Source organism: Callorhinus ursinus, unplaced genomic scaffold, assembly GCF_003265705.2.
Source record: "Callorhinus ursinus isolate GAN/ISIS: 27379988/994484 unplaced genomic scaffold, GSC_fseal_2.0 scaffold4, whole genome shotgun sequence".
NCBI classification, from domain to species: Eukaryota; Metazoa; Chordata; class Mammalia; order Carnivora; family Otariidae; genus Callorhinus; species Callorhinus ursinus.
The window spans coordinates 80853990-80876852 of NW_027397066.1; the positions used below are offsets into that span (position 1 = coordinate 80853990).

Below are 22863 nucleotides of genomic sequence, written 5' to 3' on the forward strand. Positions count from 1 at the left end.
AATGACACTATTCTTCACAAGACCAAATAGACATTAAGGTCACTTAGGGCCCAGTAGGGAGAGACTCAGAGGCTGACCAGGAGGAGGTCTGGCCCTGAGAGATTACCACCAGTAATCTGGTTCAGATTGGGATGCTGTCTAGGACCAAATTCATGCAAACCTGCAAGGAAAAAAAGTTGATGCACACCACGTATGCAGTAACAAAGAAAATGCAGTGGAAAAGCATGCTGAAGAGATTTGCCTTCAGTTTTGATAGTAAGTGCAGGAAGGCATTCATCACACGTTGACTTGCCACACACAGATGTGACCAGAAGCCTCGTCAAGAAACCCAGAGCAATCTCTACAGTAAGCTTAAAAATCACAAGTCTTGGGGCAAACAATTCTGCAGAACAATTTCTTTAGGACTTCCCCAAGCTCCTTGTAAAATAAAGTCCAAAATATATCCCCACTAGCTTATTTTCCATATCACTAAAATTCAAAGATGAATTCACACTATATTCTTTATCAGTGCCTCCGGGCACTAATCTCACTACAGCTGAACCTTGAACAACACAGGTTTGAACTGCACAGGTCCACTTAGAGGCAGATATATTTTTTTTCCTAATAAATACAGTCCCAGGACTGTAAATGCATTTTCTCTTCCTTGTGATTTTAACATTTTTCTCCAGCTAACTTTATTATAAGAACACAGTATATAACACATACGCATGTGTTACAAAATACGTGTTAATCGGCTGTTTATGTTATCAGTAAGGCTTCTTGGCTATTACATTTTGGGGGAGTCAACAGCTATACATGAATTTTCAACTGCATGGGGGCCGGTGCCCCTAATTCCCACGTTGTTCAAGGGCCAAATGTATATTGTAATTAATGTGGGGGTCCCCCTTGTTAAACTGCAAGTTCCCTGAAGGCAGGGATAACATTGGTTTGATCTATTTCAAAGCACTAGTGACTGGAATGAAGACAAGGATGCATGGTAGCATGGTACCCACAAGAGATGGAAAATAACCACCATTGATTGTGAATTCCCTGCGTAAGACAAAAACAAAACACAGCCCTTGGTATCTACAAAGAGGAGCAGCATATCTACTTACATCTAGAACACAAAATGTCGTATTCAACCAGAAGTCACCCACCCTCTACCTCCCCCATCCCCCTAAACCTAACCCAAATCCAACTTGTCAACTGAAATAATACGGGCAAAGTGGGTTGGAAGTCAAGGCTAGGTATGCGGCTCCTTTCATTTCTACTTCATTTTACCAGTTACTGTCCTAGGATTTCCACTTTTATTTTCTTTTAAAGATTTTTTATTTATTTATTTGACAGAGAGAGACACAGCGAGAGAGGGAACACAAGCAGCGGGAGTAGGAGAGGGGGAAGCAGGCTTCCCGCGGAGCAGGGAGCCCAATGCGGGGCTCGATCCCAGGACCCTGAGATCATGACCTGAGCCGAAGGCAGACGCTTAACGACTGAGCCACCCAGGTGCCTGTCCACTTTTATTCTTGACACACCAGTATAATCTTCCTTCATTTTGTCTCCACGGAGATGGCAGTGAATGGTTAAAAAGGAGGAAGAAAATCAGTCCCACGGTCCTGACAACTTTCCAGCTTGAGAGAGCCCTGTGTGGACTTAAGCGCCCGCACATAACCACGTGACCTTGTCCACGCTGCTGGTCCTCTTGTCACCAGCGTTCTCATCGGTGATAAGGAAATACGTAAGCAGCCCGCCCTCGTGCGTTAAGAGGAGTAAGTGGGAGAATACATGTAAGGCGCCTCACAGGGAGCCTGGGTCGTGGCAGGTATTTTGTAAATTGCACCTGCTACAATTCACGGCTTCACTGCTCCCTATTCCCAACCAACTTCCACTGAACAGTCAATAGGTCTTTGTGGTATTTACACACACACACACACACACACACACACACACACACACACACACACACTTTGGAACTCGCCATAGTCGGCCCCGGCTCCCTCTCTAACCCCAGGCCCACCCTCCAGTCTCAAAATACCCCCTGAGCCAAAGGCCACGGGACCCACTCTACCCCGTGGCACCCAAACTTGTTTTGAGAAAAACGAGTGGTGAGACCTTACAGAGACCTCCTAAATTATTCTTACTAATAAGGACACTTGAACTACTGCCATCTTGTGAAAAAGTTATTCAGTCCTTAACATTAAATATAAGCAGTCAAAACGCTCATTTCTTTTTATTTAAAATTTTCCAGTTACTGAACAACCATATACGCCTAAGTATTACTGAGGCTGGAGATTGTGTATAATACTCAGCTCTGCTTCCCAAGCACCATCGTACTGCAAAAGCACCTAATACAAGCTCAACAACCGTTGAACAGATGACTAAATGAACAAATAACCCACAGGTGAGAAAACATATTTACTCACAAGTGAGAAGCACGCACACACAGGTACTTGCAAAGACAGAATGGGTTCCCACTTTTACCTGCAGGCTTTCCAGGTCAAAGGCATGACCAGAATCCTGTACCATACTGAAAAAACTGGCTCCTAATAAAAGTCTCTTTTCAAAAAGTCTGTGACTGCCCCATGCTAACTTGTCCTTGTCCCAAGTTTTCAAGAGGAAAAACCTAGAGGACATTGGCCTCCTCATGCCATAGGACTATCACCACTGCAAAGCATGATAAATTGGACTTTAGAAAAGATGGAGGTACCAAGAGAGTCGTGTCAAGGCACATCTTTGACAATTTATTCCCAGAGCAGCCAAGGTTCCAGACTCAATCTGCTTCCTTCTATTTTTTTTTTAAATATTTTATTTATTTGAGATGGGGGGGAAGCACCAAGGGAGGAGCAGACTCCCTGCTGAGCAGGGAGCCCGATGTGGGACTCGATCCCAGGACCCTGGGGTCATGACCTGAGCTGAAGGCCGATGCTTAACCAACTGAGCCACCAGGCGGCCTGGTTTCCTTCTATTATCAACAAATACCAACAAAGAGAGATCTAAAATTTGAGGTCACGGTGCCTCCTCCTCCTCCAATTTCCCAAATGCACTGACTAGTGGCCGGCTTCAAGAGCATAGCATTCCCACAGTTCCTTCACCTGACCTTTCCTCAGAGGTCAGAGCAAATGTGATTTCTTTAGGTCAGGACTGATGTTGAAAGAGCACTAGCCTTGGAGTCAAGAAATCGGATTTTTAGTCCAGACTGTACCTCAAACCAGATGTGTGCCTCGGGTGATTTAGTTTACTTCTCTGGACAACAATCTCAAATGGGAGATGAGGCACTGTAGAAAATCGTGAAGGTTTCTTGCTGCTCCACGACACGCAGACTACATATGCAGCTTAGAAGATGAGCCAATTTTGCTCTCCGACCGCTGACTAAATCCTATTTTTAAATTCTGTTTCTCAGTCTCCTGAAAATGTTGGCCTGACAAAATAAGACACCACGAAACAATCTGGAAGAACCAGTGCTATTAAACAAAGCAGTAGCGTCGAGACTCCCTAACGGCACGTCTGGAATCCACTGTCCATCGGTAGCTGACCCCTCCTATGCCAGTACAGCCAAATGTACCAAGAAAGTTGTTTTAAAGGCAGTCTCAAGTTAGAAGAGGCTGTACTACTATTTTCTTTTAAAATTGAGGTAAAACTGCTTCCAATTCATTTTAAAGTACTATTCCGGAACTATTACCAGAAGAGTAAATCTCTCGTATTTTTCCTCCTTCCTCTCTTGTCTACTAACCACTCAAGACCTTGGAAAAACCCCACATTTCCCCATTAACTGCCTTCTCGGATCTGCAGCAGGCCTCCTGCAATTTCTGTGCCAGCGCATCGTTGCCAAGGTAACAAAGTAAGGGGAGGGAAGGGACGCACAGATAGGTCTAACACATCTAATATGCAGATGAACTAGGTCACTCGGTAGTATTTCACTAATAGGCAAGAAGATAAATGAAAGCCTTCTATTCTTTCTTCTCCATTTTATATTATGAGGAATTTATTGGGGGCTTTTACAACAGACCTAACGATCTTCCTCTGGCAATGTGGTTTCCAAAACACAAAAGTCCAAAGAGAGTTGGTTGCAGTTAATCAAGCGAAAAGCAGCTTCTGTTGAGAAACTCTCAATGGAGAAAGGAAAGGGGGTCCTGGAGCACTGAATCGAATTCTAGACACTTGTTTTCGGACTTCCCTGACAGAGAACCAACAATGGCACAGCACATGCCCGGTTGCCAACTCCTCACACAAGCGGTTAGCATCCCCATGCGGATCTTCCCACCAAGCCAGCGGCACGCACAAGAAGCTCACAGTTCCCCAGTTGGAGGAGTGACTTTGGCTTCCAAACGGGAATGGGGAGCCAAGGAGGTGGTGCTGTCCTGCCCCTGGACAAAAGCGGGGAATTGAATGCGCTGGCAGTTGGGAGGCAGAGGGGGCCAAAAGCCAAGGGTGAGGGGCTGAGGGAGGGCGGCTTTCTCCTCCAATGGCCCACATGTGGGGCCGCCACCACAAACGCCAAGGGCTGCTTCCCAGCCACCAGTCAGGAAAAGTGAAGAAAGCCTCTGCGGGTGGGGGATGGGGATGGGGATGAGTCCATCCCGAAGACCAAAGACCGCAGGAACAAAAACAAAGAGATGCTCTGGAGGGTCACCGGCAGAGAGGAAGAAACATTTGTGTGTCTCGGCAATCCAATTAGAGAGCCTGGCTTGGCAGAGGCCCGGTGAGGCTCCCCAGAGCTCCAGAACCCTGGAGCACCGGGACACCAGGATCTCTATAGTGTTCTCAGTTGCAAACAAAGACCCATTGTGTTTTCCCAGGCAGCCACGCCGCCAATTTGTCTCACACCTTCCAAAGAGGGCTAATTATGAGCCTCTTCCTCGGCTTTCTGCCTTTTGCTCAGCTTGATGAAGAATAAACATCTATCTCGCTACTCTAAAGGAGGTGAGTAGGGGTGCGGGAGATGCAAGCAGGTCACAAACAAACTCTTCCCTTGGCGGGGCAAGGCATCCTGGCCACCTCCACAAAGACCAGGGCACTTGAACCCAGGTCCACAAAGCCCAACATTTCCAAGTTTCCTAATAATAATTGGCCCCTCTGAAGGCATTCCCTACCCTTCCCACCCGGTCCTTTGGAGTTCTTAAATGAGACCCACGACCAGCCGTCCTCCCGCCAAGGCCAGGCCGAGTGCTGTCTGTTTTGCAGACTGGATGGTCTGTGTCCACTTTTGAGGGTCCTTCCATTTTCCCATTTTGTAAAAGTGGTTGTGTCTCCGAAAGTTAAAAAGGGATTAATTTTATCATGGTCTGCAGGATGACAAAATAAAAGAGGCATTAGGCCTCCAAGACTTTTAAATGAGCCAACTGTGCCAATGTCACATGAACATGGTGACCAGTAAGAGAGGCTGCAGAGGATCACAGAAATCTGTTTTTACCATATGTCTCACTAAGTAAAGAAAGGGCAGTACTGGGTGTTAACGTCAATTTTTTTTTTTTTTTAAGTTAACAGCTCTTTTCTGTTCCTGAGTCCCATCACACTTCTGAAAAAAGGGATTTTAAAACTACCGTTGCCTATTTTCTAAAGAATCTCTTCTCTTCTCCCCTAGGTCCTTCCGCTTATCTTCACAGTTTGTAAAAACTTCCTACTATTCCCATTATCCCCAAAGCTTGAAAATAAAGGGCAAAGATACAAGGACGAAGACGACAGAACAGAAAAAGAAAGTTCAGTTAGGATAATCAGAGAGAGAATACGGATCTGTCCTCACAGAGCCCCACGAAAGGGAAATTTAAGCTTTCCAATCATGTGTGTGCTCCCAGAAGACTGCAAATGTTGTTTCTCTAATGTGAACACTGAAATAAGGTCACCAAGTTTACATTTAATAATCTCTTATAGGGGCACCTGGGTGGCTCAGTTGTTAAGCATCTGCCTTCGGCTCAGGTCATGGTCTCAGGGTCCTGGGATGGAGTCCCGCATCCGGCTCCCTGCTCGGCAGGAAGCCTGCTTTTCCCTCTCCCTCTGCTCTCGCTCTCTCTCTCAAATAAATAAATCATTAAAAATAAAACATATTTGTAGAGTGTTTTGTTTAAGGTGTCTTCATTGACAACGTGTCATTATAAATGCTACATCTATTTTTTTGATAAAAACCCTAGAAGGTTGGCTGGAAAACAAGCTACTAATGCATTCTACAGATGAGACAAGTGAGGCCCAGAACACGTACAGACCTAGAAAGTGATCCGGCTGAAGGGTGGCGGCTCCGGGATTAGACTCCATTACCCGCCCCCACCCCCACCCCCACCCCGCCAACAGCTCAGGCGGGGCTGGCTCTGCAACACCTCCCTCCTCAATGCTCTCCACAGGGGAAGAACTTCCACCCCAGGCTGGTCCACGCTGGAAACGAATGAGACCTACATCATCTTTAATACCAGACAACTGTAGGCCACCATGCTGTGAATTCCTGCACAGCAAACACTGGTCAGCAAATTGAGGCGGCATATTTTTGTCTTCTTACTATTTCTTAAAGGCTAACTAATCCCCCCAAACGAAGACCAATCCTGGCCTGGAAGTAACACGGAAACGCCTTCGATATGGGTGTTTAACAGCTGGATCACTGGCCTAACTTGGGGAAGAAGCCGGAAATATGCCCAGGGCTTTCAGGGAAAGCATCTGATGAAGGCTCTACCAGACAAAGGAGAGAGCGAGCGAGAGAGGGCAATTACCAGGGAATTTAATTCGCTATAAACACGGATTTGGAGTAACTGACAAGAGGGTGAGGGGCGCCTTTCTTCCCTCCTTAGCAGGATTTCTTTACCTCAGCTGGATAATTGCTTCCGTTCCTCAATTGCCTAGACTCACAACTGGGTACTAGCATGCCATCCACATACAGACTACCGGAGTCAGGCTCAGAACGGAAACACCGATGATGTAATTAAGTTTTTACAAATACTTTACCGGGCCACAAAAATGTTCATTACCTCGTTTTAAGCACGTTTTCTCTGACCAACATGTAAAATGTGGAAGCAAAATATCTGGTGTTGCGGTGTCACTGAGAAGCTTATCGAGGAAATGTTGCCACAGAAGGTGGTTGCTTCTCCCTCCACCCTTCTTTTCCCTTTAAGAATCTGCTGAGTTATTTCAATAGCACCTCGAGCTCCATTTACACAGTCACACCGCTCCCCTGCACTGCCATGCCAGGTAACGAGCCTCGGACACCAGCTGGGTTCTCGGCAGCCCGGCCCTGTATGCAGTTCAGTCTCGCACCATGCCACAGACCACTGTGGACCAGGAAAGCAAGGTGCACCGCCTCTCTTTCAAAAGGAGCCATGCACGTGGCCCCAGACTCCTCTAGCCTCAGTCTCATCAGGGAAGCTTTCTGTAAAATGTACACGGTGCTGCTGGACAGAGTCGTATGTAGTATGGACCAGAGCCGGGAAGCTGCCCAGCAAAGCAAACGAACTCATATGTTTACTACATGCCAAATACGTGCCAGGCACAGTGCCAGATGCTGCCACTTCTTTCCTCTCCTCCAACTTTCCATAAACACTGTGGGCATCCCCACTTTACAGATGAGGAAACAGAGGCCCAGGAGATGAGTTTACTTCCCCGAGGTCACAGTGCTGGCCGGTGACACAACTTGAACACGAGTCAAACTCCAAGTCTAGTGTCACTTCTACTCCTTACCTAAACCAGGCCCCTCAAGGGTAAAGTGGTTCCTGTAGCCAGGTTACCAGCACGGGGGAAGAGGAGGGACCTTGATGGCGGCTTTGAATAGGAGAGGAACTCTAGAAGTCACAAAGTCTGGCAACCCAGGTGAACTTGGTCTTGGACCCCAACATCCCATCTAAGATGAAGAGACCAGCCCCCTTGGAAAGTGAACAACCACTTCAACTCAGGTTTGACATGCCAAATATACAAGATACTGATTTCTTCAGACACTTAATTCCCTTAAATTTGGGTTTCATCAAATTTAGTTTACCTTGACAAGATAATAGCTATGAAATTTTCAGATCTTAAACTAGGAGTTCTTCAAATAGCTGACTCTCCAAGTAAACACCCATCAACGCAGGAACCTGGGAAGGCAAGAAGGAACACACATTTTGGTAACTTGGTAAACCTCAAATATCTGTGTCGGCCTCAAGGGGAAAATCAGCTTCCCTGGTTTTTCACTTCACGACAGCCCATTAGAAATCAGCAGCTTCGCTCTGCTAGGCTCTTCTCATTTGTTAGGTGTTTTCTCTTTATTTCGGGTATGTAGTAGTCTGTTTTGCTAAGTTCAAAGGTGGCAGCAACAGGGACCGAAGAGTTATTTGACATAAAACAAAAACAAAACAAAACAAAAAAGATGAGGAAAATGTGCCATAAAGTAGCGCTGTTCTGTTATTTATACTGTTTACTCCTTAAACAATAAGAGTAGTTAAGTTTGCCAAAGATCTACAAGAAAATCCTGTTAAAACACATACTTAAAAAAGTCCCCCAAAACCTTCTGAAATTAGCACATAATCCAAAATGCCGTTTAAAAAGAATCAAAATGGACCAATACTAAAGTGCTGATAATCCCTAATTTTGTACAGATTACAGTAATTTATTTTAACCTTGGAAAGTAACATTTTTCTATAGAAACAGGGTCATAATTAGTAGTAATATTTCCAAGAAATGCCACAAGTGTCTTTACTTTCTTAACAGGAATTTTAAAAAAAATCAACTCAGATATAATTTACTGAAAATACTCACTTTGCATGTACAGTTAAGTGTGTTTTGACAACTGTATACAGTTACACATATCATCCCCTCCCTGCAAAATCAAGATCAATCAAGATACAGAGCATCATCCCCTCCCTGCAAAAAAATCCCTTGATCTTTCCATGCTAAGCCCCAGACAACTACTGATCTGCTTTCTGTAAATACTACTAGTTCTGCCTGTTCCAAAACTTCATATAAAGGATTCGTATAATCTTTTGTGTCACACTTTTGACTCAGCACGATGTTTCTGCGATCCGTGCATGTTGTATATATATCCACAGTTGGGTCCTTTTTGTTGTGGAGCAGTGTTCCTCTGTATAGATTGTACCACAATTGGTTGAACCGGTCAATGGGTGATGGACACCAAGACTGTTTCCAGTTTTCGGCTATTATGAATAACACTGGTATAAACACTCACACACAAGTCTTTTTTTGAATATGTTTTCATTATCTTTGGTAGCTGCTAAATGGTTTTCCAACAAGATTGTACCATTTGACACTACAATTAATGGTAAAGTTCAGAAACTGACCCACAAATGTCTTTTCAATCTGCTGTTTGCCTGATACTAAGGAGGTCTGTGGTATAAGAGGTGGTTATAAGAGAATTTCCTCCCCAAAGTTTTTCTACTGGCAAAACTAGAAACACTTTGCCCATTTCAAAATTTTCTGACAAAGCCCCATTTACGCACCTCTCCCTCAACTCCCATGGCCATAGACACCTAGGTGCTCACAGCCCTCCTTTTGCCCCTTATTCCAAATCCCTGGTGAAGCCACGGACCCAGCCTGTCTCTCTTCCAAAGCATGCCAGTCTCCAAAACTACATTCCTCTCCATTCCTTCCTCAACCCCTGCAAATCAAAACTCTGTCCCTCGGTTCAGTTGCTCATGTTTAGGGATTAGGAAGGCAATCTGATTAAATGGACCTTTTGCGTGAAAGACTGGTAACAACTTTAAATGAAGATGTTCCAACAGAGGTTAAAGAGATAGCAGTCTTTACAACCCTACCACACTGCTCTTATTCCAAACAAGGCCTAACATGTATGATGTATGGCAAGGCAATGAAGGGGAAGAACGTGAGGTGGGTACAGGAGGTACGGCAGCGTCCCACTTATAAATGACCTACCTTGCCACCCTGGTGCTGCCACATGACTCTGGGGTCTTCTAAGTTCACCGTGTTTATAGGCTAAGACCTGCCAAGTCATATTCTCTCTCCCCCAAAGTTGTTTTCCACAGTTTCTTTCCTTCTTCCATACTTCTGTACTCACAAATTCTCAGAAAGTCTCATGTTCTTTTTACATTAGAACCCAGAGTCACATGGCAGCACCAGGGTGGCAAGGTAGGTCATTTATAAGTGGGACGCTGCCGTCTCTACTTAAAGAAGATCTTTAGTAGTTTTACTACCAGCTCCTTTAGACGGCACCCTACCAGGCACTTAGCAGAAGAATCTCCCAGCCATATCGTTAACATCACATGCTTTCATGAGGGTGACAAAGGACACTTGCCATGAGCCGAGTATAAAAGACCAGATTTCAGAAACTCACACATAAAGGCAATGCTGCTCTCAAAATAAGTCTGTTAATAGATTTCGAGCCATTATTACCCAGCTCACACTAGGGCACAGAAGACAGACAAAATCAGTGCCTTCGAGACATCAGTGCCACTGTGGTTCCTGTCTTCTATCTCCTCTCTCATGAACACTCTAGAGTGCTTACATCTCATCCAGACAACGGACAAAACACATCTGGCTTATGCAACTATCTTAGAGTCCTAGTGGAACAAACACAAGTGGATCAGAAATGTTTCAATTAAACAGTATAAAGTTAATGTACCGGAAGAGTCCAATTTGCTCTGGTGGATTGGTCCTGTGGCAAGTTACAGACACGACACTCCTTCGTGGTGGAAAAGAGAACTGGTGTCCACCCACGTGGGCTCCTCGAGATTTCTTATCCCCCTCTGACTTATGCCAGAGCTTGAGACCAGTATCAGCCATCAGCGATTAGAGAAGCCACAAAACTCCTCTAATCACTGCTGAGTCCTGCAGACTCTAAGGCAGCCCAATCCTAATATGCACTTGAGAAACAATTACTTTCTTGAATCTCTGGAATTACTTGGTCATTTTTAACTACCACCCTGATCACCTGCCATTTCCTTTTCCCTGGTCTGATGCTAACTTAACCTTTGGAGCTGGATGAAAACAGGGTGAGGCGGGATGAAAAAAAAAAAAGAGAGAGAGAGAGAGAGAATATTAGTACTTTCAATCATCCAGCACCGCAGTAAGGTCTTGGTACTCTGTAGGTCAGAGGTGCTGTAGCACCAGGGAAGCTCATTATCACCACTCCAGGAAAGGAGGCCAAAACTCCATTCATACCATGACTCTCTCCATCACCAACCACTCAAGTTTCATATATGTTCTATTCTTGATAACTAACAAACAAACAAAGGTTATTTTAGTCAATTCCTGGGCTTCATGAAGACTTCCTTCCACAAATTGAATACTTTGTAATGCTAAGCAGATTCTTACATTGAAAACCGTTCTAACATCTCATCAAAATGACAGAGTCGGTGCATCTCTGACACCACGCCGTTCTGGAACTGAAGAACTCAGATGAATCAGCAATGAATTCTCTTATAAAATAGCTAATATGACATGGGCTGTATTAATAGGAATAAGGCCTGTAGGGACCATGAAGTCATTTCCCTGCCGTCGCCTAAGCAGGAGCGGGACTCGTTCTTGAACACCATATGCAGTCTGAGGTTCCAATTTTCAAGGTTTGTGAGCAAACTGGAACAGCCCAGGAGGCTTATATTTAGAGAAAGGGATGTTCCCAAATTTGTAACAAAGTTTTACAACTATCCTTGTAATCCAAAAGAAGGGAAATGGAAAAGAGAATATTTATTGAGCACATACTCTGTTCTTAGTACAGTTGACCCTGAACAATACAGGTTTGAACTGCATGGCTCCACTCATACAAGGATTTTTTCCCCCCTTGCTAACTAAGCACAGTACTCTAAATGTATTTTCTCTTCCTTATGTTTTAATAATATTTTCTTTTCTTTAGCTTACTTTATTATAAGAATACAATATATAGTACATAAAACAGACAACATATTTGTTAACTGACCATATTTTGTCAATAAGGCTTCTGGTCAACAGCAGGCTATTAGTAGTTAAGTTTTGGGGGAGTCAAAAGTCATATGCAGACTTTTGACTGTGGGGGGTTAGCACCCCAACCCCTACATTGTTCAAGGATCAACTGTACACTTTATAGGACTCTTCAGTTAATTTCTCACTCAACCCTAAAAACCAGGTTTCATGCCTTTTGTACTAATTTGGAAACCAAGGCTAAAAGACGTTAAGCAACTTGTCCCGGAAACATCCAGCTAGCATTCCTCAACTCTTCTGTCTCCCTTGGTTGTTACTTATGCTTCTCTCTCTGGGGTTTTGGTTTCTGTTTTTGTTTTTTTTTTGGCAGGGGGGTTAAAACAAAGAATTATTTCAGTAAGTCCGGTGGTCTACTGACATCATCATAAACCCTAAGGTTCAAGAGAGTCAAATAAACATTTTAATATAACCTCGAAGCAATAACTGGATTATCAGCATGTCAGGGAAGAAATATGCCAATTATCAAGCAACCACTTGGCTAACGTTCAGCTGTGGGAGTGCTAATTAATTCCATGAAAAGAATGTTGCACCGCCCTTCCAAAGTTGGTGCCAGGACTGATCTGTGGACAAGGCCACCGACATACAACTGCAGCAGGTGAGAAGAGCAGAAACGGACCCCTGGTCCACCACCGCCTCCCACGCACAGCAGCTGCCATGCACCATGCCCTCCTGCAGGAAATCTCTTGAGTCTTTGACCCGAAGAATGCCCAGAGGACAGCAAGCATACAATTTTTAAGCAAAATATTGGGCAGATATTGCAGTTCGTTTATAATGCTAATCTAAAATGCCTGATATTTACACACCCTTTAATTAGCTCAGCCCTAAATTGTCAATGCCTCAGAATATTTCATCCCTGGGAATAACCGTAGGAGAAGCCAATTTTTAAGGATTTCTAAACAGTCTAAAACTGTACACATACATGTGGCTATTTAAAACTCGCCACTTTGAGGTATGTGTGTTTTTCGGTACTAGAGCTCAGCTGTCTATCCAGGATTGCTCAGGAATGCTGATGTGCAATATGCATCTCCCCATAGCTCCTCTCTCCTGCGTGGACTTCGTGCAATTGCCCTCAGCAGAAGCAACTGCAACTCTACCCCCGGAATGCAGAGTGTGTCCCGGTTGTCTGACGTGGGGCTCAGGCTGAAGCCACCGTTTGTCATCTCTGTCTATGGCACTTTTATGCTTGCAGCACATTTCTCCCAAAGGGCAGTTGAACAGCATCTCTTTGTACAGCAGTCTCAACTGCTCTGGGCAATCAGGAGCATTGAAAATTATGCACATCACAACAGCCTATATTTTACATCAGGATGTCCTAAACAGGCTCTCCGAATCAAAAGAAATATCTACTGAACTATTTTCATGTGATGCGGTTGCAAATGGGCCAAAAGAAGCTTGATTTTATTTTTGCAGATTACCCGGACCCTTGAAACAGTCCTTGTTACATAAAGCAACTCATCAAGTCCAATTCTAGCTCTACCCCATTCTCTAAGGTCCATGCTCAGATTTGTACTTACAAAAGAAAATAGGACAAACACCAAACACTTAGGCCACAAAACCTTCCAAAGCATTAGACTCTCCTCACAAGCTACTCAAGGAAGATAAGGAAACATCTGTCCACACCACATACTATTTCTGGATAACACTGTAAGCGAGAGAGAGTTTTTAAGAATTCTCTATGTACCTATGCCAGCGTTTAAATATTTTCCACTGCCCATCTTATTCTTTACCTTGCCCTCCAGATCAAACACTATTATCCGGGAAATCTATTTTGAAGTATTTCTGTATTGGGATACTTGTTTTTAGTTTTCTAAAACAGCATAATGGCTATTACTAGCAACGGCTCAAGTGGGAAAGTTTACACAACCATTGAACACATAGGAAAGGAAATGAGACATTAAAAAAAAAAAGTCTTTTCTATTACCAAATTTTTATAAAGATTTTTTAATGAAGAAGAACAGAAAATGAAAGCTTGGTAAGGAAATGTAATTTGATTCTAAAGAGGCTTTACCAGGAGTCTCATTCCAAATTAAAAAATACATTTTCATCTTTATGAGGCATTTATGAATAGTCCTGAAGTGAATGTGCTTCCCAAGAAGGTGTAAAAAAAAAAAAAAAAAAAAAAAAAAACTTCATAAAGTGGCAAGGTGCCGAGAACAGACCACAGCAAAGGGCCTTCCTGCAGCTCAGCTCCCTAAAGTGAGAGGTCCCTCCATTCCAGCAGAAATGTCGCTCAGGAACCCGAATTACCATAGAAGAAAATCATCACCGATGCAGGGAGGTCCCCAAGGAAAGCACAGTATCGCCCTCCTCACTACCCATGTTCTGGGTGTGATCTTGCTCTATCAGCTATTACAGTTCCTGGCAGCTAAAACACCCAAGTTCTCAGAAAGATGGGGGAGAAAGCTCAGAGAACCACATGCTGGGATCCCATGAACTAAATATCCCACACAAAGACTTTCCCTAAAAAACAACTGTTGAAGTAGAAAGCGGTCAGAAGAAAAGCATTTCCATGTGTTCGGTAAAAAGTGCAGAGGATGGCACATACATGGAGACATGCCATAAAATCTTAGACATTAACCCCTCACCTACTGAAGCCATTTGCTTTCTTTAAAGGATTCTAAGAAAGAAAAAAAAAGGAAGTCTAATGCTCACCATGTTTCTCTTTCTACCTTGGTTTTCCAGGAAGCTCAGATTTCAATGTAATGCTCATTTGCAACAACTTCACTATCCCAGTTTATTTGTATCCTCCTTTCCCCCTTTCTCTACCTGGTTCTGACCATTTATTTGTATTTTATCAGTCCTATTGTCTACATATACATTTTCTTACAATTTTCCTTAAATACGTATTCCTGTGATTGGATTGCCCTGTTTAAGAAACACTGCAATGCCTTCAAATTTACATACACTGTACCTAGCATTTTATTTTTCAAGACATCTCCAGAACAGTTTACCTTTGGAGCCTTATTTATTATAGCATAACATGCTAGACATAAGCTGCTAGAGTGTGAATGAAGGACCAAACACAACCCTATTTCAACTCACAGGATTCTCCACTACATTATGCAGCCACCCCTCCCCCATCACGCACAAACATACCTGTGACAGGAAGCCCCTTGAATCCCTTTTAAGATTGATTTTTAAAAACCATGGAAAAAAAAAATAAAAGCCATGGAACTTCTCCCCTAGAAAAAACCAACACCCTCACATACACACAATGTCTGACACAGAATTTTGAGGGCTTCACAGACCCATCTGGGTTCCTTCTTGCTACAGAGATGGTGGAGACAAGGGTAGTCTCCACTGCTGGCATGGAGTCCCTCTTGTGCCAACCCACCCATCAGGGCAGATCCCCACAGAGCTACAGGCTCCTGACCCCCCTGCATCTGTCCCTAGTGAATTGCCACCTAGAAGACCATTCTCCTGTGACCGTGCAAATTCCCACACTGGTGAGTGTCCTGACCCCAACCAGAACTCCTAGGATTTTCACTCTCCCCAGTAGTGAGTGGCAGCATGCTTCCTCTCCAGGAAATAAATGCAGTGCCTTATTTTACCCACAAAAAAATTCACACGGTGCTTCCTTCATCAGCCTCTCCTCCCAATATTTCTCTGTGATTTGCCTTTGAGGGCTTTTCCACACTAACTCCAAAACCTAGTACTCACCCTCAAAAATACATATTTGTTTCCTCTTTTCCCCACCACTCCCTTTAAATTCTTTCATTGCTTCCCCAGATAAAGTTGCAGTTATCAATAAATGGTATTTATTTCTATTTATTAAGCAAGGCATCTCTTATCATAGACCAACACTTACATCACTCCCTTGTGTTAAGACTTAAATGTAGAGAGGGGGTTTTATGTAGCAAATTAGGATTAGCCTAGGAAATCACAATGAGAGTGGCCTGGAAAGTAGTTTAAAAAAAAAAGAAGAAGAAAAGGCAAAAAGAACAAATACATAACCACCAACATTAAATAGTCTACCTAGATCAGGATTTTCATTCCCAGCTGTAACATCGAATTCAACTAAGAGCTAATACAAAAAGAGAGAGAAAGAAAGAAAAAGACCGTACTGCCACCCAAGCCTCATCCATGACTAATTAACTCAAAATTGCTGGGGTGGGATCTGAACACTGGATTTTTCAAAGCTCTGTGTTAGTCCACTGTGGGGCCAGAGTGGAGAAACCCCCAGCCCAGCCCATGCTAAGGCAAGTGGGCACAACAGGGAGGGTTGGAGCAAAAGCAGAGGTGATAGTTGGAACGGAGGAGAAACCGACGTGTCCATCTTGCTGGTCCTTCCAAGTAGACATATCCACCCAAGGAGGTGTTTGCAGGGACTCCATTCTCTGAGCAACACTGGTGATAGCCGGCAGCCCATGTAGCTCAGGGGGCACAAGTAAGGCAGTGAAGGAAGCTCCTCATGAACACGGCCCCCAAACCAGTCTCCCTCCTTTCCAGACCTGGGTACAGACCAACTCTATCCAAATTTTCTTTGGACTCATGTGTGTGTTAAAGGACAAGCTTCTAGCAGCTTTTTCACCATCACCACCTCTCAGTTCAGAGGATTTCTAATGCCCCAAATTCCCTGGATGGGCAAGGCAGAGTTTGTTCCCTATCTTAATGGGGCAGGAAGGTCCCCATCTCTGGGCAAAACCTGGGGAGACGGAGCTGAGCCAGAGGGAGAGTGAGCATGAGAACCAGCTGGAGCTGAAGGGTTCTGAGCAGAAGGGGATTGTAAGGTATGTCAGAGGCTAACTGATTTCTGTGGCTTCAGGAGCACCTTGCCCTCAAGTAACAAGCAGGAGGGCCCCACATCCAACACAAATGAGCTGATAGAATTTGCAATCATTAGTCCAGCCACTGTATAGGAAACGCCCCAAGCCTACACAGCCTCTCTTTCTTGAGCTCCACTCAGTTGCTTTCCGTAGCAAAAATCTTTCTTCTAAAACCTGATGACACGTAAATCAACTTCCTCTTGTTTGGGGTTCAAAATTAGCTGCAAAAATGGACCTTTCTCATGAGCTGGACTTGCCTAGGCAGTCTTACGGATACCAACCATAACTGGATAACAAAGCGCTCTGGCAAAGAGCAAAAGAAGTGGACCCAAGAAGCACATTCAAGCATATGTACATAAAAACAGTCTGATTAATTTAGAGCTACAGTAAAAAACATCATAAAATGTTTGTGGTAGCCCTTCACTACCCATCTTCATTAGCTAACCACTCATCTAGTGTCCCCACACCTCCTAATGTTGCGTCACGAAGGGACAATGACTAATGTGATAGACCATACCCTGGCGTCTTCCCATTGCTCCTTTGCCTCCCTACTTTTAACCAGCCGTGTGGCCCTCCAGTAGAGACTACACTTCCCAGGCTCCCTTAACGCTGGGTAAGCTCCTAGCACTAGAACTGATAGGACTTGAAGGGATGTGGTAACTTCAGGGTCACCTTGTGAAAGAGAGCCACTTGCACCACTGGCTGAGATATGGTGACAAGGGGAGCCACCTGGCCATGGGAGAAAGAAAACAGTGCCTCCCCTTAGCCAGCACTACTCTCACCTCCGAATTATGATCTGAGGACCACTGTCCTCAGGGGTGTTCTTGTCACAGGAGACCAATCCAGCCTGATTAATTCCAGAAAGAAACAGAGGACCCATTTTCTAGCCCTTATGCAAATATTTAATTTGGGGCAAGCCACTTAACCTCCCCCTTCCACAGTTTCCTTCTTTATAAATTGGAGATAAAAGTACCTGCTCAATCTTATTAATGACAAGTACCAAATGTAGTATCAAAGTACAAATGCTTTTGGAAAGTTATGTGAGACAGCTTCTGTGAATGAATAGGATGTTAACTGCAGTGCACACACTTGTGAAAAGTACTTCCCCAGAATGAAACTAGGTTCGAGTTATACCTGAATACTACTATTTTGATAAGCTAAAAGCCAGTTCATCATGGTGATGAAATAGGAAATATTTTAAATGTATCAAATGCTTACAAATAGGATTTATATGCACAGACATTAACATGCCCATTAAAACTAGTAACCATGATAAACCTTAAGCCAGACTCACCAAAAAGAGGACTCAAATAAAATCAGAAATGAAAGAAATAACACCACAGAAATACAAATGACTGTAAGAGAATGTTATAAAAAAAAAAAATCATATGCCAAAAAATTGGACAACCTAGAAGAAATGGATAAGGTTCTTAGAAATAATTTCCCAAAACTGAATCAGGAAGAAATAGAAAATTTGAATAGACTGATTATTAGCAATGAAATGGAATCAGTAATAAAAAAAAAAAACTCCCAATGAACAGAAGAAGTCCAGGACCAGATGGCTTCACAGAGGAGTTCTACCAAACATTTAAAGAAGAGTTAGTACCTATTCTTCTCAAACTATTCCAAAACATAAAAGGAAAACTTCCAAATTCATTCTTTGAGGACCGAGTACCCTGATATTACAACCAAAGATGCTAAAAAAAAAAAAAAAAAAAAAAAAAAAAGGACTACAGGCCAATATCTCTAATGAACACAGACACAAAAATCCTCAACAAAAATATTAGCAAACTGGATCCAACAATACATTTTAAAAAAATCTTTCACCACAGCCAAGTGAGATTTATTCCTTGGATGCAAGAGCAGGTCAACATTCACAAAAATCAACATGATACATCACATCAACAAGAGTAAGGATAAAAACCATATAATCATTTCAATAGATGCAGAAAAGGCATTTGACAAAATACAACATCCATTCATGACAAAAACCCTCAAAGTAGGTTTAGAGGGAACATACCTCAATATAATATAATAAAGTCCACATAAGAAAAACCCACAGCTAATATCATACTCCATAGGGAAAAACTAGGAGCTTTTCCCCTACGATCAGGAACAAGACAAGGATGTCCAATCTCAGCACTTTTATTCAACATAGTAGTGGAAGTCCTAGCCACAGCAATCAGACAAGAAATAAAAGCATCCAAATCGGTAAAGTAGTAGTAAACCTTTCACCTTTTGCAGAGGACATTATACTATATATAGAAAACCCTAAAGACTCCTCCAAAACACTACTAGAACTGATAAATGAGTTCAGTAAGGTCACGGGATACAAAAATCAATATACAGAAATCTGTTGCCACTAACAATGAAGCAGAAGAGAAAATAACAATCCCATTTATAATTGCACCAAAAACAAAATACCTAGGAATAAACTTAATGAAGGAGGTAAAACACCTGCACTCTGAAAACTATCAGACACTGATGAAGGAAACTGAAGAGGACACAAACAAATGGAAGGATATTCCATACTCCTGGATTGGCAGAGTATTGTTAAAATGTCCATATTACCCAAAGCAATCTACAAAGTTAATGCAATCCCTATCAAAATATCAACAGGATTTTTCACAGAACTAGAACAAAACAATCCTAAAATTTGTATGGAACCAGAAAAGATCTCGAATAGCCAAAGCAATCTTGAAAAGAAAAAAAAAAAAGAAGAAAAAAAAAAAACGGTCACAATCCCAGATATCAAGATATACTACAAAGCTGTACTGATCAAAGGAGTAGGATCCTACCACACCATAGACACACAGATCAATAGAACAGAAGAGAGAACCCAGAAACACCCACACTTATATGGTCCATCTTCAACAAAGGAAGCAAGAGTAGGCAATGGGAAAAAGACAGCCTCTTCAATAAATGGTGCTGGGTAAACTGTTGAGCTACATGCAAAAGAATGAAACTGGACCACTTTCCTACACCACACACAAAAGTAAATTCAAAATGGAGTAAGGACCTAAATGTAAGACCTGAAACCATAGAAATCCTAGAAGCAAGCATAGGCAGTAATTTCTCTGACACTGGCCTGAGCAACATTTTCCTAGAACTGTCTCCAAAGGGAAACAAATGCAAAAATAAACTATTGGGACACCAAAATAAAAAGCTTCCGTACAACAAAGGAAACAATCAACAGCACAGAAAGACAACCTACTGAATGGGAGAAGATATTTGCAAGTGACGTATCCGATAAGGGGTTAATATCCAAGATATATACAGACAACTCAACACCAAAAATCCAAATAATCCAATTAAAAATGGGCAGAAGACATGAACAGACATCTCTCCAAAGACGACATACAGACAGCCAACAGACCATGAAAAGATGCTCAACATCACTCATCATCAGAGAAATGCCAAATCGAAACCACAACAACGTATCACCTCACACCTGTCAGAGTGGCTAAAATCAACACAAGAAACAAGTGTTGGCAAGGATGTGGGGGAAAAAAGGAAACCTCATGCACTGTTGGTGGAAATGCAAACTGGTATAGCCACTGTGGAAAAAAGCATGGAGTGTCCTCAAAAAAATTGATTTGGGTACCCAAAGAATACAAAAACAGTAATTTGAAAAGATACATGCACCCTTATGTTTATTGCAGCATTATTTACAAGAGCCAAGATATGGAAGCAACCTAAGTGCCCACTGATAGATGATAAAAGAGAGGTGATTTTATATACAAAGATATATAGATACACACACACACACGAATATTAGCCATAAAAAAGAATGAGATCTTGCCATTTGCAACAACATGGATGGATCTAGAAGGTATCATGCTAAGTGAGATAAGTCAGATAAAGAAAAATACCGTATGATTTCACTCATATGTGGAATTTAACAAACAAAACAAACGAACAAAGTGGGGGGGGGATGGGGGGAAGAGACAAACCAAAAAACAAACTATAGAGAACTGGGGGTTACCAGAGGGGAGGCAGGTGGGGGGATGACAGAAATAGATGAAGGGGTCAAGGAGTGCACTTCACCATGAAAAGCACTGAGTAATGTATACCATTGCTGAATCACTACATTGTACACCTGAAACTAATGTAACACTGTATCTTAACTATACTGGAACTAAAACTTTAAAAAAATCAAATAAAAACTAATAACCAGGAGAGACAAGGAAGGTGGCTCCGTGTGATGTGAAGACCACTAAACATGGGCTTCCAATCACATCTCACCAAGTAAGAGCGGGGTGTTCCTGAGGGAGGCAGGATCCAGACCTCTCTGAGGTTTCTCTCAGGCATGGCCATTGCCAAACCTTAGGGCACTTCTAGGCGATCTTAGAAATGGGCATAGCTTGCAAGGTTGCTTTAGGAGAAATAGAAAAAGACTCCCCCTTCTTTCAGGCTGACCCGTCTCCACGGCCTTGGAGGTTGGAGAGCGGGCTACGTTTCAGTGAATTCAGCCTTCTCTTGCCCCTAAGTCAGCGGTGATGAAAGCCACCTTACAATTGCACACAGGGCCCTGTCCCAAACTTAAAGTACATAAGGCATTAGTATCAATAATGCAGTTGTACCTAATACTTCCGGGGTTTCCTAATTCTGGAGAGAAACCACTACCTGTCCATAAAGCCACAGAATTCCTTCACTGGAAACTGAGATATAGTCTATTCCAAAGAACAGCTAAGTGAATTCTTTACCCCATATCTCCCTTCCAAGCACTAAAAAAACAAAACAAAACAAAAAGCCCACCAAGAAAGCTTGCAAGCAGCAAGCATTAGTGAGACAGGTTGGAGGTGAGGGCTTCCAGCCCAGTACTCCAAGCAGCTGACAGCACTGAATGAAAAGGCTAGAAGACAATGGCCAAGCATCAAGGGATTTACAAGAACAATGATGCATCCTTCAATTACATTCTTTTGCTTAAACCAATCTTCCAAGTTTTTGTAATGTTGGAGTGAAATCCATTTACAACTCCCAAAAAACAAAGCCAACAGACACCCTAGAATTTGCTTAGCGGACCTAAACAGTGACATTGTTGTAACAGGCAAGGACCCCTTTGTCTTTAAAGGGACATTTAAATGTGTGCTGATGGATGTTAACTAGATTTCCTGAGGTGATCATTTCACTATGTATCCCAAATCATGGAGTACACCTGAAACTAATATATGTCAATTATATCTCAGTTTTTTTTTTAAAGATTTTATTTATTATTCGAGACACAGAGATACAGAGACGAGAGAGAGAGCATGAGTAGGGGGAAAGAGAGAGGGAGAAGCAGGCTCCCTGTGAGCCAGGAGCCGGATGCGGGACTCCATTCCAGGACCCTGGGATCAGGACCTGAGCCGAAGGCAGACGCTTAACCATCTGAGCCACCCAGGTGTCCCTCAATTTTTTTTTTAAGAACACCATGAGGGATCCTTGTGGTAACAAAACTGTTCTATATACCTTGACTACTGTGGTAGATACATGAACCCACACATGATAAAATTGCAATAGAAATACACTGCACACACACACACACACACACACAGGCACGCACACACATAATACTGGTGAAATCTGAATAAGCTTGGTGGATTGCATCAATGTGAGTTTCCTGGATGTGATATTATGCTATAATTTTGCAAGATGTTGCCACTGCAAGAAGCTGGGTGAAGAGTACACAGGATCTCTCTGCATTATTTCTTACAACTGCAGTGAATCTACAATTACCTCAAAATAGAAGTTTAATTAAAATAGCATTAATAGGGGCACCTGGATGGTGCAGTCGCTAAGCGTCCGGCTCTTGATTTCGGGGGCTCAGGTCATGATCTCGGGTCGTGAGACTGAGCCCCGAGTCAGGCTCAGCACAGTCTGCTTGAGATTCTCCTTCCTCTGCCCACCCCCTCCCGCCCCTCATGCTCTAGATAAATAAAATCTTTCAAAAAAAATTTTTTTTAAGATTTTACTTATTTGTCAGACAGAGCACAAGCAGGGGGGAGCGGCAGATAGAGGGAGAAGCAGACTCCTCACAGAGCAGGGAGCGCAACGCGGGGCTCGATCCCAGGACCCTGGGATCCTGCCCTGAGCCGAAGGCAGACGCTTAAACGACTGAACCACCCAAGCATCCCTAAAAAATTTTTAATAAAATAGAAATACTAATAAATAAAGGGCAATATAGGCAGGTCACCTGGTAACCACAGCACGAGGGGAAGGTAGACGGAGCACGACTTCCAGCCTCTCTCCAGGAGCACACTTTTCT

The 22863-nt window shown here is 43.0% G+C and overlaps 1 protein-coding gene across 9 annotated transcripts in view; it reads right to left on the minus strand.

Annotated features, from left to right (window-relative positions):
- The window catches only part of TSPAN5 (tetraspanin 5), a 169045-nt gene that overhangs the window by 100325 nt on the left and 45857 nt on the right, over positions 1-22863 (minus strand). For 2 of the 9 annotated variants that reach the window (XM_073892005.1, XM_073892007.1), the window contains exon 2: positions 7925-8018. The exons of the other annotated variants lie outside the window; for them this stretch is intronic. The gene's annotated coding sequence lies outside the window, so the exon portion shown is untranslated. The remainder of the gene's footprint in view (positions 1-7924; positions 8019-22863) is intronic. 9 annotated transcript variants of the gene reach the window in all.